The sequence below is a fragment of the Trichosurus vulpecula genome, chromosome 8 (assembly GCF_011100635.1).
Source record: "Trichosurus vulpecula isolate mTriVul1 chromosome 8, mTriVul1.pri, whole genome shotgun sequence".
NCBI classification, from domain to species: domain Eukaryota; kingdom Metazoa; phylum Chordata; class Mammalia; order Diprotodontia; family Phalangeridae; genus Trichosurus; species Trichosurus vulpecula.
The window spans coordinates 111,787,880-111,805,821 of NC_050580.1; the positions used below are offsets into that span (position 1 = coordinate 111,787,880).

The 17,942-nt window shown below is 38.4% G+C and overlaps 1 protein-coding gene across 2 annotated transcripts in view; it reads right to left on the reverse strand.

Annotated features, from left to right (window-relative positions):
- WBP1L (WW domain binding protein 1 like) overlaps positions 1-17,942 on the reverse strand; it is a 66,991-nt gene that overhangs the window by 30,009 nt on the left and 19,040 nt on the right. The window lies entirely within an intron of this gene.

Genomic DNA, 17,942 nt, shown 5'->3' on the forward strand with positions numbered 1-17,942 from the left:
ACACCTTAAAAAATAGACTAACTCAAATGGCAAAAAAGCTCCAAAAAGCCAATGAGGAGAAGAATACCTTTAAAGGCAGAATTAGCCAAATGGAAAAGGAGGTCCAAAAGACCACTGAAGAAAATACTACCTTAAAAATTAGATTGGAGCAAGTGGAAATCAAGATATTATAAAACAGAACCAAAGGAAGGAAAAGTAGAAGATAGTGTGAAATATCTCATTGGGAAAACCAATGACCTGGAAAATAGATCCAGGATAATTTAAAAATTATTGGACTACCTGAAAGCCATGATCAAAAAAAGAGCCTAGATATCATCTTTCAAGAAATTATCAAGGAGAACTGTTCTGATATTCTAGAGCCAGAGGTTAAAATAGAAATTGAAATAATCCACCAATAGCCTCCTGAAAAAGATCCCCAAAAGAAAACTCCTAGGAATACTGTCGCCAAATTCCAGAGTTTCCAGATCAAGGAGAAAATACTGCAAGCAGTCAGAAAGAAACAATTTGAGTATTGTGGAAAAACAATCAGGATAACACAAGATCTAGTAGCTTCTACATTAAGGGATCGAAGGGCTTGGAATACGATATTCCAGAGGTCAATGGAGCTAGGATTAAAACCAAGAATCACCTACCTAGCAAAACTGAGTATCATGCTCCAAGGCAAAATATGGATTTTCAATAAAACAGAGGACTTTCAAGCTTTCTCAGTGAAAAGACCAGAGCTGAATAGAAAATTTGACTTTCAAACACAAGAATCAAGAGAAGCATGAAAAGGTAAACAAGAAAGAGAAAATCATAAGGACTTACTAAAGTTGAACTGTTTTGTTTACATTCCTACATGGAAAGATGATGTGTATAATTCATGAGACCTCAGTATTAGGGTAGCTGAAGTGAATATACATATATAGAGACAGAGGGCACAGGGTGAGTTGAATATGAAGGGATGATATCTAAAAAAATAAAAACAAATTAAGGGATGAGAAAGAAATATATTGAGAGAGGGAGAAAGGGAGAGATAGAATGGGGTAAATTATCTCGCATAAAAGTGGCAAGAAATAGCAGTTCTGTTGGGAGGGAAGAGGGGGCAGGTAAGGGGGAATGAGTAAATCTTGCTCTCATCGATTTGACCTGAGGAGGGAATACCATACACACTCAATTGGGTATCTTACCCCACAGGAAAGAAGGAGAAAGGAGATAAAAAAGGGGGGATGATAAAAGGAAGGGCAGATAGGGGAAGGAGGTAATCAAAAGCAAACACCTGTGAAAAGGGACAGGGTCAAGGGAGAAAATTGGATAAAGGGGGATAGGTGAGGAAGAAGCAAAATATAGTTAGTCTTTCACAATGTGAGTATTGTGGAAGGGTTATACATAATGATACGCATGTGGCCTATGTTGAATTGCTTGCCTTCTTAGGGAGGGTAGGTGGGGAGGGAAGAGAGGAGAGAATTTGGAACTCAAAGTTTTAAAAGCAGATGTTCAAATAAAAGTTGTTTTTGCATGCAACTGGGAAATAAGATATACAGGCAATGGGGCATAGAAATTTATCTTGCCCTACAAGAAAGTAAGGGAAAAGGGTATGGGGGGAGTGGGGTGACAGAGGGGAGGGCTGACTGGGGAACGGGGCCATCAGAATATATGCCATCTTGGAGTGGGGGGGAGGGTAGAAATGGGGAGAAAATTTGTAATTCAAACTCTTGTGAAAATTAGTGCTGAAAAATATTAAATAAATAAATGATTTAAAAATAATAATAATAATAATAAAAACCTTGAATATTACTTCACATCTAAACCAACAGAGATGCTAAGACATGGGAAAACTCATTGTTGGAGGGGAGGCTATAGGAAGGCAGGAAAACTAATCCATTGCTGAGAGTTGGTTTGATTGTCCAGGAAAATTATTTGTAATTCTGCAAAAAATTTTACTAAATTGTTCTACCTTTTTGACACAGGGATTTTAATACTAAGATGATATGCCAAAGAGATTACTGACAGCAAGAAAATACATACATACATGTATACATACACACATAATGTTCATAGCAGCATTATTTATAACAACAAAAAGATGAAAACAAAATATGTTGCCAATGACTGGAGAATGGTCAAATTGTAGCACATGAAGGTAAACTGAATATTACTACACTATAGATAGTGAATATGAGGATTCAGAAGAAACCTGGAAAGACTTGTCTGAATGTTGAGAGTCAAGAAAACAATACAGAACCAATCAACACACATTTATGGGGAAAGGATCCATAGATATAAAAATGTTTATAGTAGCCCTCTGTAATGGCAAACAACTAGAAACTAAAGAAGTGGCCATCACTTAGAGAATGACTGAACAAATTATGGTAGCTGAATGTAATGGAATACTGCTGTATTGGACAAAATGAAGAAATGGATGTGTCTAGGGAAAGTTGAGAACGTTTACATGAACTCATGCGGAGTTAAGTGAGCAAAATCAAGAGAACAATATATACAATAACAATGACATTATAAAGAAAACTGCTTTGAGAAACTTTAAAATTCTCATTAATGCAATGACCAAACATGGTTGCAGAGGACTAGTAATGATCTATACTACCCACCTCCCAACATAAACATGATAGATTCAAGATGCATAATGAGACATACATTTTTGGACACAGATAATGTGTGAATGTTTTGCTTAACTATGCATATTTGTTATGAGGGTTTTCTTCATCTTTTTTTTTTCGTCTAATTTAGGAAGCAAGAGGGAAAGAAAACTTGTATCTTAATTATAAAATATTTTTTTTAAAAAATAAGATTTTATTAAGCATATATTATGTACTAGGCATAAGGGATAAAAAAAAAACCAAAGTTAACATGGAAAAACAACAAAACTGATGTCAAATAAAAGGGCCAATGTTAGTATCAAACTGTTATTTTTTGTTTATTGGAAGGGAGAAAGGGAGGAAGGAAGCAGAATCAAGAGATCAACTGCCTGGTAGATTAATATAGATAACATTCAAAGAAACATCTCTGGTTCTCCCTTAAGGGAGGAAGCAATAAGAGACATCGAAAGTAAGACCACTGACCTCTCCATTACATATGATGACCCCATGAAAGCACTTAATTTTAACTTTTGTGTGATTGATTAGAAGAACCTTGTTAACAGCTGTTATGGAATCAGAGATTTAGAGCTAGAAGGGACCTGAAGACCTCATCCAGATTACAGAGAAGGAATCTGAAGCCAACATCACATAGGTAGTAAGTTACCTGAGGTGGTATTTGAAATCGGTTGAATTGTATTTCCTGTTGCCTTACATCATTGGTTAAGTGTTCACAGTTTCCTTTTGCCAAATTCAGCTTAACGAGAAAGGCTTCATGCTTGCTCTGCAGTTCAGCTTATTATGGTGGAGTTTTGGTTAATAATAATTCACATTTATAAAGCACATTAAAATTGACAGAGCATTTTCCTTACAACTTTGTGAGGCAGTACAAGTATTATTAGCTCCAGTTTTCTGCACCTTAGAAAACTTAGCTCCAGATGATAATCATTGACATATACAAAGGTTTAAGCTTTACAAATATTATCTTATCCCATGCAATTTAAATACTTCACTGCTCTACAATATTTCTGGGCTGCTAATTTTGCTTCTCCTCCATGACATAGGAGGCCAAATCATATGCTGCCTCTTCACTCTTACCCCCTGGACTGCCATGCGTTTCTCTACAACATTGCGAAGTATATATTATGTATATTATTAGCACATTTTAAAATGAGGATAGCATAAGAGCTAGGACTTGAATTCAGGTCTTCTGACTGGCAAGACTGCCCTCTTTCTACTATACTATGACTGTTGGCAGTATACTAAAAAAGTCTTACCACTTAGCAGAGAAGATGAAGTTAGAATTAGTCAATGAAGAAATATTTGAGGACCTACTTTGTGCCCAGCTCTCTACTAAGTATTCTAAGAGAGTAGGAATCCAGAAATGGACTCCCATTCTTGGAGGACAGGTAAAACACACAGGAAACACTTATAGAGCACTTAGGTATTCATGAGCACTTAGGCCAAAATGGCAGCCTCCAGTTTCCCAGTTTTAAAATTCAACGCATGGGGGCAGCTAGGTGGCATAGTGAACAGAGCACCAGCCCTGGAGTCAGGAGGACCTGAGTTCAAATCCAGTCTCAGACACCTGACACACTTCCTATCTATGTGACCTTGGGCAAGTCACTTAACCCCAATTGCCCTGCCTTCCCTCCTCCAAAAAAAATAAAATAAAATAAAATTCAAAGCATATATTTAAGTAGGAAATCTAAATTAATTTTTAAATACTTAGTAGTTTTCAATTCACCCTGGAAATATCTGTGGAACTTCAAAAGGAAAACTATTTTCCTTTAAGACAAGCCCCTCATCTTGGTTTCTCAGTCCTTCTCACCCAGTTCAATACAATTGGAAGAAACATGTATAGAGTGCCCCACAATATTCAAGGTACTATATGCACGTGCTGGAAATATAAGGACACAAGTGAAACATGTTTACCCTCAAAGCACTTACATTCTGCTGTGCAAATATGACAAGTACAAAAGGATGTACAAAGTAACATGAAATAACCAAAGTTGGAGTGGCCTGATCTTTAAGGTCCTTTCTTAATGAAAGCATTAATATTCTGTTAATGATCAATGAACTGTTTTTAGGAAATGAACTTTAAGACCAGTTTTGGGGGGATTCTTTTGTGTTAAAACAAAAAACATAAATTTTAACATCAAAGCTGGAAAAATTGAACTTAGTTTCTTCCCCCAACACATAAGTTTTATGTCTTCCTGACTTTTTAGATTTACGAAAAGAATGAGTGTTCACTGACTACCTACTAAGTGCTCAGCCTACTCAAAGTCCAGGATAGAGACTGTACCTGTGATTCCACTGGCTCCTGGTAAGGAACTTCCTTGACAGATGATGCATGTGGGTACCTACTTTACAACTTATAGTCTTAAAGAATTGCCTAGATCAGTGGTGTCAAACTCAAATAAAAACAGGGGTCATTAAACCCTGCAGTCTGCATCCTGACTCAGAAAACTACATATTAACATTATCTATAGTCCACTGTATTTTAATTTTAATTTTTTTTTGGAGGGGGGAAGGCAGGGCAACTGGGGTTAAGTGATTTGCCCAAGGTCACACAGATAGGAAGTATGTCAAGTGTCTGAGGCTGGATTTGAACTCAGGTCCTCCTGATTTCATGGCTGGTGCTCTACTCACTTTGCCACCTAGCTGCTGCATTTTTATTTTTTTCTGTTAAATATTTGCCAATTGCATTTTAATCTGGATAAGTAGTGTTGTGGCCTATGTATTTGATATCTCTGGGCTAGATCACTTGAGAGGTTAAGGGACTTACCCACTCACAAAGCCAATCTATCAAAGTGGAGGGGCTAGCTCTCCATCCACTGTATCAAGCAGTCTCTATGGTGCCAGACTCAAGTCATTAATCAGCATGTTTAAAATTAGACGCGACATCCATTAAGAAGCCCCTTTTCCGGTTCCCTCTGTAAGTCCTATTAATGAGTCTTTCTTTTACTCATCTACATGAAAGCTAAGCCTCTGAACTTACTAATCTTACTAATATAATAGACAGACCTTCCCAAAACATTAGTTTTATTTCACTCCCTTGTTCAAGAGTCTAAAATGGTTCCCTACTGCTGCCTGAATCAAGCTGAAACTTCTCTGTCTGGATTTCAAGGCCCTCCTTAGTTTGGCCCCACCTTATCCAACCTCATCTTCCAATCTTCTAAACAGACTTCATTTCTTTACTTTCCTCTCAAACATTTCTGATTTATTCCTTGTCTACAATGTCCTTCTCCCACTTTTCCAGCAATCTAAAGTGTACATAAAGTGCTTTACAAACCTTAAAGAGTAAGGTAAATGTCAATTATTAATGTCATTTCTCCTTCAAAGCCCAGAGTAAGTCTCACTGCCTCCATGAAGCATTCCTTATTATTCTAGGTATTCACCTTTCTTTAATTTGCACTTAACCTGTTTCATACAATTTGTTGTTTGACCTTTGTTCTCTAAGAGCCCTGCCATCACAAGGGTGATGTTTTGACCTGCTCATGAATACCAAGGCGCTCTATAAGTGTTTCCTGTGTGTTTTACCTGTCCTCCAAGAATGGGAGTCCATTTCTGGATTCCTACTCTCTTAGAATACTTAGTAGAGAGCTGGGCACAAAGTAGGTCCTCAAATATTTCTTCATTGACTAATTCGAACTTCATCTTCTCTGCTAAGTGGTTAGACTTTTTTAGTATACTGCCAACAGTCATAGTATAGTAGAAAGAGGGCAGTCTTGCCAGTCAGAAGACCTGAATTCAAGTCCTAGCTCTTATGCTATCCTCATTTTAAAATGTGCTAATAATATACATAATATATACTTCGCAATGTTGTAGAGAAACGCATGGCAGTCCAGGGGGTAAGAGTGAAGAGGCAGCATATGATTTGGCCTCCTATGTCATGGAGGAGAAGCAAAATTAGCAGCCCAGAAATATTGTAGAGCAGTGAAGTATTTAAATTGCATGGGATAAGATAATATTTGTAAAGCTTAAACCTTTGTATATGTCAATGATTATCATCTGGAGCTAAGTTTTCTAAGGTGCAGAAAACTGGAGCTAATAATACTTGTACTGCCTCACAAAGTTGTAAGGAAAATGCTCTGTCAATTTTAATGTGCTTTATAAATGTGAATTATTATTAACCAAAACTCCACCATAATAAGCTGAACTGCAGAGCAAGCATGAAGCCTTTCTCATTAAGCTGAATTTGGCAAAAGGAAACTGTGAACACTTAACCAATGATGTAAGGCAACAGGAAATACAATTCAACCGATTTCAAATACCACCTCAGGTAACTTACTACCTATGTGATGTTGGCTTCAGATTCCTTCTCTGTAATCTGGATGAGGTCTTCAGGTCCCTTCTAGCTCTAAATCTCTGATTCTATAACAGCTGTCAACAAGGTTCTTCTAATCAATTACACAAAAGTTAAAATTAAGTGCTTTCATGGGGTCGTCATATGTAATGGAGAGGTCAGTGGTCTAGGTGGAAACCTTTGGGCAAATCACAGCACCTCTCCAGGCATCAGGTTTCTTCTCTATAAAATGAGGATTAAAATAAGTTCTAGCTGATGAGTAAGTTCTCATTCGTATGTTCCTTGATCTTAGTAGCCTAACAAAATGTAGGCTTTTGCTAGGCCTGCAGGTCTGTCTTATATGCAGCTGCAAAGAGAGTGGCAGTTGGTGTCTGATCACATGCCTATGCTCTATGTGGGTTAACATTTCACTTTCATTGTTTTGGCTGCCAGTGAAAAAGCCCAACTTTCCTCATCTTTAGCCACTTCTGTCCCATAAGAAATCCACCAAGCAGACTGGCACATTTGGCAGGGGCTAATCACTTGAGGTGAGGCCTAAAAAAGTAGGTGGCATGTTGGGAGGGGCTGGCACTTCGGCACAGTAGAGAGCAGCAAGGAGCTGTTAACATGGCCATCAGTGTGTACTTTGCCCAATCCTATCCAGACCTACTCTTCTTCAGTTTTCACACACTCTGTCCCTCCCACACTCTAAAACTAAGTAGCATAGCTTATGGGTTTTTCCCCCTTACCTCCCAATTTCTAACACAAGAACTTAAAAAGGTAATGGTCAAATTTCATTTCAGTAGAAATCTATAATAGTCATTTAGCCTTTTTTCTCCACAGTAAAGATGAAATAAATATAATTTGTGAAGTGGAGAAAAAAATAGGAAAACTGCCTATAGGAACTCAAATAAGGGGCACAGATGAGGAATGCATTTTGGCAAATAATGTAACACTCCAATAATCACAATATTTAATGAAAAAAAACTTTGAGGAGTAAAAACAATCAAATATTCATTATACTACTATGCTCAATGCTGATCCTGTGAACAAGTTGCTTATAATCTAAGAAACTCATTTTTGTTCTTTTATTTTCTAAAGAGTGTTTTTGTGCTGTGGTTAGTACAAGACTACTGAATGCAATTCCCTCTTTCATTTGATGATTCAGGAAACAGCAGGATCTCTAGGTGACCATTCTGATTATGATGCAGAACATCATGCAGATGAAGGAAACTGGACTAAATGTATATATGATCTTCAGGACACATCTGGATCTTGATTTTGGTGTTTTGTTTTGAATAGGCTTATTATTTGCCTCTTTTTTCTAAGTCAAGAACAAAAAAACCATTCTCATTGAGAATCCCAGTTGAAAATGTTTGTAACATTATTCAGTACTTCACTGGCTTGGTAATCATCATTGTGGGGTTCTCCCTTGAACAATATAGATCACGATGTACAGGGTGTTCCTAAAGTCTGGACCCAACACATAGGCAACTGACGGCAATGTAGAGTTATTGCATCGAGTTCATGTGAATCTTGCAAAGTGCATCAACTGTTGCATCACAAATGAATTGGAAGACATTATTCATTAATATTCCAATTAAATAAAATGTTGTTGAAAATTTAATTCATTTCATTTCTTGAAAATGGGCATTTTTGCCTATGTATCCAGACTTTAGGAACACCCTGTATAAATACTCAATTCCAGTGACGCTGGCTTCCTTGCTGTTCTACAAAAAAGACTCTCCATCTCTCGGCTCTGGGCATTTTCATTGGCTGTCCTCCATGCCTGGAATGCTCTCCCTTTTCATCTGTCTACTGGCTTCCTTTAAGTGCCAACTAAAATCTCATCTTCTAAAGGATGGCTTTCTCAACCCCTCTCAATTCTAGTGCCTTCTAATAATTATTTCCAATTTATCTTGTACATAGCTTATTTGTACATATTTGTTTGCTTGCTGTCTCCCCCATTAGATTATAAATTCCTTGAAGGCAGGGACTGTCTTGACTCTTTGTATCCCCAGTGCTTAGCACAGTGCCTGACACATAGCAGATGCCTAATAAATGTTTAGTGTCTGACAATCCACCCCCAGTTTCTCATCCAGCATGTGTCTTTGTATGGTTCTTGAGTTCTCTAGGCTCCTCTAAAGGGGTATGTTTAGGGCCTTCTTCTTTTGTCACTGCGTGAATGTACTACATAGGCTATTTCTCATCCCTCACTCTTGTTCCACAATCTCAATTATTTTCTAGTCAACCATCTCTCTGATGTCAGCCTTTACATCGCAGCCCACTTGTGCCCATCATGTGCCTCTATACCACCCTTAGGTGACTCACAACTTTAATCCTTTGGAGATTAATGTTATACCACTTACAACTGGGCACACAGCATCAACAGAATGGTACTGTCATTAAAGGTGAGCTTTTGTTTCAGGAAGAAGTGCGGGGTCATTAAAATCACCCTTCAATTTCCAAAGGTAATTCAGTCCACTCTCCTCCCCTATTCATTTCTGGTCCCAGTTCATTGTCTATTCATGGTACCTGTCAAAGATATAGGTATTGATGGACTATTTTTTTAGTCCATCCATCCAGCTTAACATCCTATTCTGAACAATACACACATTCTTCATCCACTTGGTTTTTCCTACATGGATAAAATCTGGAATTCTATTAAGTGATTCTGAATCTCATCCACAGTATTTGAGGTAATAAGCACAATGTTATATACAAAGAGGAGCATCTGGGGGGGGCCTTACCATCGATCAGGAATGCTTCTACAATTGGATTCTGTACCAGAAATCCTCCGTAAGAGTGACAAACAACTTTATCGAGCATATATCTCCGTTTATGGCTTCTGATATTAGTAATCAGAGGATAGTTGAACAAAGTTATTTCTACTGTTAAAACTTTTAAGGAACCTTTATGAATCTGACATATATAAGTAAAAGAAATTGTTGGAAGACAGCCTTTAAGGGGGCATTCTGCTGTATCGAATCAAATATTCTTATAGTTCATGAATATAGGATTTTGTATTCTCTATATATTTCAGTCACCTGTGTGACTATAAGGCTATGGCCCACTATAAAGCAAAATTTGTGAAAACTTTCATGTTCTCATTCCATATCTTCAAAGATGCTCTCAATATGTGTGTAGATCATTCTAATAAAGATTTTGTAGAGATGGGAAAGTTAAGTGCATGGGTTGGTAATTACTGATACTTTTTTAGTCCCCTTTTTTTGGTACTAAGGTCTTCAATTTTTCCAAATATTAGGAATAGTTCCTTCTTTCTGATATCATGAGAAAAGATCTCTGCACTCCTTCAAAAGTGTGTCATCTCCAACATCTGTGTAACACTAGTTGCTTTTTGAAGTTTTCATAGAGATATCATCTGATCCTTAAAACAACCCTGTGAAATAGGTAGTCAAGATAATTATTACCTGATTTAACAGATGATGAAGCTGAAGTTCTAAGAAATTAAAAGATTTGCCTATAGTCAAACACTAAGTTAGTGAAAACATTAGGACTACAACTCAGGTCTTCTACATCCTAGTTACAATTCTTTCCTCTAAAGTATGGTACCTTGAGAAGCAGTGTAGTACAGTGGAAAGAGACTTGGGGTCAAGAAAACTGAATTCAAATTCCAGTTCTAATACAGAACCATGCTAGGTGCTGATTCTGAGCATATCACTTAAGTTATATCTCTCTTTTCCTTACTGGAAAATTGAGAGTAATTACTTTAACTCACGAGGCTATTCTGAGGGAAGTACTTTGTCACCCTTAAAACTCTACATAAGGGCAGCTAAGTGGTGCACTGGATAGAACCTGAGTTCAAATCTGGCCTCAAACACTTACTAGCTATGTGACTCTGGGCAAGTCATTTAACTCCAATTGCCTCCAAACAAAACAAACAAAAACCTTCTATGTAAGAATGAATCATTATCAACAGTATTTCAGTTAACTGAGATTTTATTGTACTTTTTAAAGGACACTTGGTAAAAAAAAAAAAAAAACAACATAGAAGCACATTTTAAGGAGCTAAGAAATACTAAGAAATAATGCAAGTTTATTTTAATAAAATTTTAAACAATACCATTTTACATACCACATTGTAATGAAGGTAGTATCCTCTAAGACCTTGCTTTTAAGGGTAATTTTTCATTTAAGCCTACTCCTTAGAAATACTATTCCACTTCAGCAGCTTTGTTTGGGGCCAAAAGATCAGTATTCAACATCCTTCTCTCTAGTGTATACTAGATGTCTGTCTGGAGACCAGCACCAGATTTATGGTCAATAAAAATTTCAGACCAGTTCAAGAAAGCAGTGCAGAGTAGTAGACAGCACTGGATTTATGGTTAATAAAAATTTCAGACTAATTCAAGAAAGCAGTATGAAATAATAGACAGAGTGTTAAACTTGAAGTCAGAAGGACCTGGGTTCAAATCCTGCCTTAAGACAGAAGCAAATCATTTAACCCCTCTGTGCCTCAGTTTCCCCATCTGTGAAATGAAAGGGTTTGATTCAATAGCCTCTAAGGTCCCTTCTAGCTCTAAACCTATGGTCCTATAAAACTGTTTACTTCTGTTTTATAGAGAGACAAGCACATTCAAAATGTCTTTCATGCAAGCTGGTAGAGGATAAATGGACAGACTTTAGAAACTAGAAGCTCTCTCTTCATCAGACACTAATGACATTAATCAAAGGGGGGAAAGTGCCTAACTATAAATCTTGGCACTTTGCAAGTCTAAAACAGATTTCAGATTATTTGGAGGAGGTATTTACTTCCCTTGCTAGAGAAGGTGAGTTACATTAAGCATGAAGTACAACAGAAACTTGGCACCATTGTCAAGAATTGCTGCTTAAGAGTTCCTAAGAGAAAGTCCAGTGAGAGGGAAATGACAATTTCTATTCCAGAAATGCTATGTCTGATCTACCTGCTGGCAAAGTGACTGCCCGCCAACTATTTCCAACAGGATAAGTCCTAAATTGATGGCCATTAGTTGAGGGAGCAGTTTAGGAGTTAAAATTCCAAACCACTGAGCTGCTTATAAATACAGAGGCAAGCAGACAAACACATTGCTTGGAATGACAGTAGAAAGCACACCCTGACTTCCATCAGAGACCTGTTTTCCACTTATGAAAGCACTTCAGCCCTTTTTCCTTCCAGCCCTTGACTCATTCTCCCCATATAGTACAGATTCCTGTTCATCCAACTTTCTGTTCTAGTCATCACTGACCAAGATCACTTTTCTCTGAACTTCAATAACACTTAAGTCAATACCACACATTTTAACATTTAATTATGTCTTGTCTTACACCATTCCTTAATTATTTTGTGTCTGTTTTGTGCCCTCCCCAACAGAATGGGAGCTCCTCAAGGACAAGGATAACCCCCTTCTCAGTTGCTGCCGCAGTGTTATCCAGCCCAGGGCTGCACATTTGAAAGGAACTCAGGATTATTGATTGATAATGAAGTAACACCACACAATAGGATCCAACAGTTTAATTCTCCTTAAAATAGCTCATGCTTCCTAACCACATATTACAAACTGAAGCAAGACTCGAATCTGGGCTGCATCTATTGTGATTTTAGTTTGGTTTATCAGTTGCTTTAGTTGCAACTGAGAATAACGTTTTGATTGAAGTGTAATGTCTTTCACAAGGCCTTCCCTGATTCTCCTAGGCTATGATTCCTTCCTTCCTATCTACAGTATTCCATTTGTACCTTGTTTTTATAGCAGTTAACTCTCTGACTGTAACATTAAATGTCCCAAACACTGCATGGCAAGCTTGTTAAGAACCAGGCAAATCACAAGCCTGTTTCCTAAAGCTTAGAACCTCCTAAGACAAAGCAGACAAATTCTGTTCGGAAATCTGCCTAGTTTTAGTGACAGTCCCTATTTTAGGCATACCCGTTAGTGGAAGTTCTAGAAGCTTTCAAAGTACTACAGGCTAGTGGCTAAACTATGATCTCCAAACTCTAACTGAGAACCACATGACAAACTGTTCAATGCTTAATAACAGGACTTTGAGCCTGGAGGCCCTGTTCTGGGGTAGGCTCATTTAAAGCACATGTAAATCTAATGACATCCAATAGGGAGAGGCTTGAATGGCAAAAGAGCTGTTTCTACTGTACTGAATCCTGAGGGAAGAAATTTATGTAAAATTCCCAGCCCAAGCAGGTCCTAGGCTATTTTTCTACAAAGGAATTGGCTTATTTCCTCAAAGTTACCTACAGTATTTTGTATCTTTTTTTTTTCTGCATCACACCTAACACATATTACTTATCTGTGCACATCAATGCTACCAGTGATGGGAGCATCCACATCGATGAAACTACTGATGCCTAAAACTAGCAAAGTATACATGTTGGCCCAGTGCCTCAAACCCAAAAAGCACTTGGTAAATGTTTGTTGAATTGAATTAAAGGTGCCCTATCCATATTTTCCCTCCACTTGATACTTCTGACATCCTTGAAAGTGTCTCTCTTTGGCTAGGGACAAATGTAAACAACTCCTATTGCAGCTCTACTTTGTTCCTATGGGGGGGGGAGGGGAGGATGGTTCAGGATTGGGAGACATTCAATTTCCGGGTTCAAATCACTAAATCAAGCCACAAGAAGCTAAGACACTTTATGGAATTCAGGGTTCCATGCTGGCTGGGCCCAACACAGCAAGCCACAAAGGCAGCTAGCAACACAGTAGGTCCCATTTTAATTTAATACTCCTAAATCTAAACAGAAAGTCAAGAAAGGCTGGGAACACACTGAGGAGGAAGAGCAGGAGGGTTGGTAACATTGTTATCTGTGAACCAAAGAATGAGGGAAAGAGTTTTTAATGTAGCATTAGTTTAAAAACTAGGGCAAAATTGTTATATTTTAGTGATAGGTATTTACCTCCCCAAGGAAAGGGAGAGGAGAGGGGTATGTATGGACTATTGCTGGAGGAAGTAATTGTTTTCTTTGGCTCCATCCAGGATTAAAGTTTCAAAATCAGCAGTTACATTCCTCCTATCCACTGAGTTACTCTTCAGTCAACTGAGTTCTCTTTACTCTGATAACAGGAATGTGATGAAAAACAAGACTTGGGCCTCTGAAATAACTTCTTTCAGCAGACATGGTTGGAGTTCAAGAACTCACATATATTATCCAAATGGACTTGGATCTGAATCTCTGTCTCTCCTTTTTATTTTTAAAAGAAGGAGGAAGAAAAGAATCTATATGTTTTCTAAAGTTGTGTTACTTACAGGACTTAAAAAAAAATTCAACCCAAGATTTGGGCTTTAATCTTTGGTAGAGCAAATAACATCCTCTTTGTTGTCTGTTTGCATTACAAGTCCTCTCCAAGCGAGGCTCTCATTTCCCTTGTGTCCTACCTGGAGGAAAGAATTGTGAAGGAAAACAGAATGCCCAACAGGGTCACAACATCCACAATCTGATGCTCGGCACTCCACATTGGCTCAGGGGAATAAAAAGGGGGTGGAGGGGGGGAAGCATGACAGAAGCCAGTTTATTCTCTTTTTTGGTTTTGAGACCATGTCTTATCTACCCCAGGCTGGAAGTATAGTGGCCATTCACTGTCCCAATCCCACTACTTATCTGGAGTTCTGGCCTGGACTGGTTTTGCCCTCCTTAGGCAACCTGGTGGGCCTCTGCTCCTAGGAGCTTCCTGTATTAGTACCAGACAGCACAGACACCTCATCCACTCAGCCTACTGTAGGTCAGAACCCTCAAGCTCAACATCTTCTGGCTCCCAATAGGAGAGATTACAGGCAAATGCCACCATGTTTGGTCCAGGGAATTCTCCTGGTGTAAAGGTTATAACATAGGCACTGAGATAACAGATATAGGAGAAAGTGATAGATGAAGTTAGGATACCTGATTCCATATCCATCTCCTCCTTGTGCAGTTCTGAAGAAGCAACTTTACCTAGTTTCACAGAAGCATAGTTTTAGAGTTGGAATGGACCTTAGAAGCTACCTAGTCCAATTCCTTCAATTTACAGACAAGAAAAGTAAGGCCCAAAAACTTCACTGACTTGTCCTAGGCAAAAAGACAGAATTCAAACTCTAGCCCTCTAACTCCAAATCTGGTGCTCTCCTTCTAATGTACCACTCTCCTGTCCTGTTTCCTCTTCCATAAAACAAGAATGTTTGTACAGCATACTTCATTTCTTCCTTTTATTCTTAGAAAGAAGATTGCCCCTTTCTGGACATGTGGACAACCATAGTTATTATCAGACTTTTCTGATGATCTAGAGTAGGGGTGTCTAACTCATATAGAAATGGATCTCTGAAGCCACATACTGACTTAGGAAACCACAAATTAATATTATCTGTGTTGTATCATGGTTTTATTTATTTTGATAAACACTTCCCAATTACTTTTTAATCTGGTTCAGGGCCACACTCAGTTTTGCAGGCCTCGGAATATGACTGACACCTCTGATGGAGAACAGGAATCAGCGAACTACACCCTGCCCAAAAGACTGGGCCCCTGTCAGTTTTTGACCAACAGGCAAGCTAAGAATGGTTTTTACTTTTTTAAATCAAATTTCTATTGCATTTAAAAATGTGAAAACATTTAAAAATTTTTTTAATTTAAAAATTTAAAAGGTATACACACACTCTAAGCCTGTAGTTTGCCCACTTATGATCTACAATGATCTGCTGCCCTGATCACCAATTAGCATCAGTCTGGTCATCAATGAGAAATAGACCAAAAGGGCAGCAAATCATAAGGAGACATCTTTTCAGACACAAAAAATGTCCCATGTCCTCTTTATGATAAAGGCATATAATAATATGTCTTCTCCTTGAGAAGGTTACTCCCCAGACAATGATAGCCAACCTTCCCTGGTTCTTCCTTGACTCTTAACTGCCTATTTGCCTCTAGCCTCAGAAAATCGGCTATTGTGAACAACCTGGGTACTTTGGCAGGGGAGGGGTAGTTTCACTGTGAAAGGAAACATTTCACAGGTGAGCTGTGTAAGATATTCTATCTTGCTGAACCAGTATTCTATCAACAGAAACTCACTTAACTGGGCCACTACACAACAAAAATACAAAAATAACTGATATAAATGTCATGATGCAAATCCCATCTCCTCCATAAGGACCTTCTTGATTCTCCCAGCTGGAAGTGATCTCTCCTTCCACTAAATCTCATAGTTGTTTGCCTCTGACTCTTTTGTCAAACAAGCATTTATTAAGCACCTACTATGTGCTAGTTGCAAGGGAAACAAGTACAAAGAGTGTCTTTTTCTGATTAGGGTGGATTTGAGGGTTAAGATAAGGAACTAAATGCCAAATAGGGGAAAGAAGGGAAGAGTGGGAATTGTTATGTGGGAACTGGCCTGTGACAAAATGAGAGATTTTCTAAAACGTTTCTTCTACCCAAACTGGTATGTGTCTTGTCTAGACAGTACAGGATGGTAAATTCCTTGAGGGCAAAAACCATGCCTTGATCATTTTTGCATATCCTACAGCACCTATCATAGGGCTCTACACATAGCAAACAATTAATAAATATTTACTGAATGAGGTTCATAGTGAAGAACCAGTCTTTAGCTAGCCTTATGGATTGCCAACCCAAGTCCCAGGAGGAGGCCTAGATTCAAATTTGATGGAATATCAGACTCTCTTTGAAGAAAAGTTTTGTGTCCATTCCTCCTTACACATTCTGAACCTACAGGACATATGTTAGATAGATTATCCTTAGTAATTTTCTATTTCTTTCAGTCCATAAAGTCTATTAACAGAGAGGAAGGCAAGGTACTGTCCTGCCCCTGAGAAATCTAATACTGATCTGACCTTTAACTACTTTGAATCATTAAGTGGCAGCTTTCCTTCACATTTATGTCAAAAATAAAACATTCTCAATAACAAGATGTGTGCTGAATTGAACCTGTTTCTCAATTTTGTTCTTCCAAAAAGCTAAGATCCTAGATTTTACATGGAGATAATCAAAGTCTCATCTGAAGCCAAGTTCACAAACTAGGAATAACTTCCATATATATACTGCCATTCCTAGAACTTATCATCAATTCCCTACTAGCCCCTGGCCACCAGGGCCGGCTGATATAAGTTAACTCTCTGTACAGTTATCTTGAACTTCAGAAGAAGTTATAAGACTTGATAGCAAATGGTTTTCATAAAAGTCACAAAACACAAGATCTCCCTGACCTGGCTGCAGGCTTTAGACCACTAGCCTCCCTGCTCTCTCTAAAGGAAGCAGCCCTTATCATGTTGTCTTTGTACACTTACTTGTGTCCTAAACACACTGGCTATCAGAAAAAGTACTCTGGGGTTTCATCTGCTGTGGACTGGACAAAGCTTGGGCCACCTATATTCTATTCTCAGCACTGCTCTCTGCTCTCCCTTGGAGATTTAAAAAAAGAGGCATCTTGGGGCAGCTAGGTGGCGCAGTGAATAGAGCACCGCCCCTGGAGTCAGGAGGACCTGAGTTCAAATTTGGCCTCAGACACTTGACACACATACTAGTTGTGTGACCTTGGGCAAGTCACTTAACCTCAATTGCCCTGCCTTCCCCCCTCCAAAATAAAAAATAAAAAAAAAAGAAGCATATTTTTATTTTGGAGAGTACAGAAGAGTGCCAACACCACCACTTGCCTGTTGGCTGCCACAGAGGGAACACTACCAAGAATTAAAAACAATATCAGCAGCATATTTCAAGCTTCTCAAAAATTTATTCTTTCTCATGAAAACCATAAAGAACTAAAGGTAATCCAATCAACACCTGTATGAACAACACTTTTTTTTTTAGAAAGATTAAACCCAACCAACCTTACTGCCTCACTCTGAAACTCATCTGGTTTGTTCCTACTGCTCTGCCTTTCTGTGGATATTCCTTATCTCAGGCAAGCGTAAGAACACAGCTCAAGTTGTAAGTCCAGTTCCGACCTGCCCTTCATAGTTCTGTGCATGGTTAGAGTTACGCATTCCTATAAGCCATGCTTCTCAGACTAAAGGGGAGTGAGGAGGGGAGGGGAGGTGGCCTGCACTGGATTCTAACTCTCAGAAAGCCCTTGGACAAATTTTTGGCAGCAGCAGCCAGTTAGTTGCTCATTCCC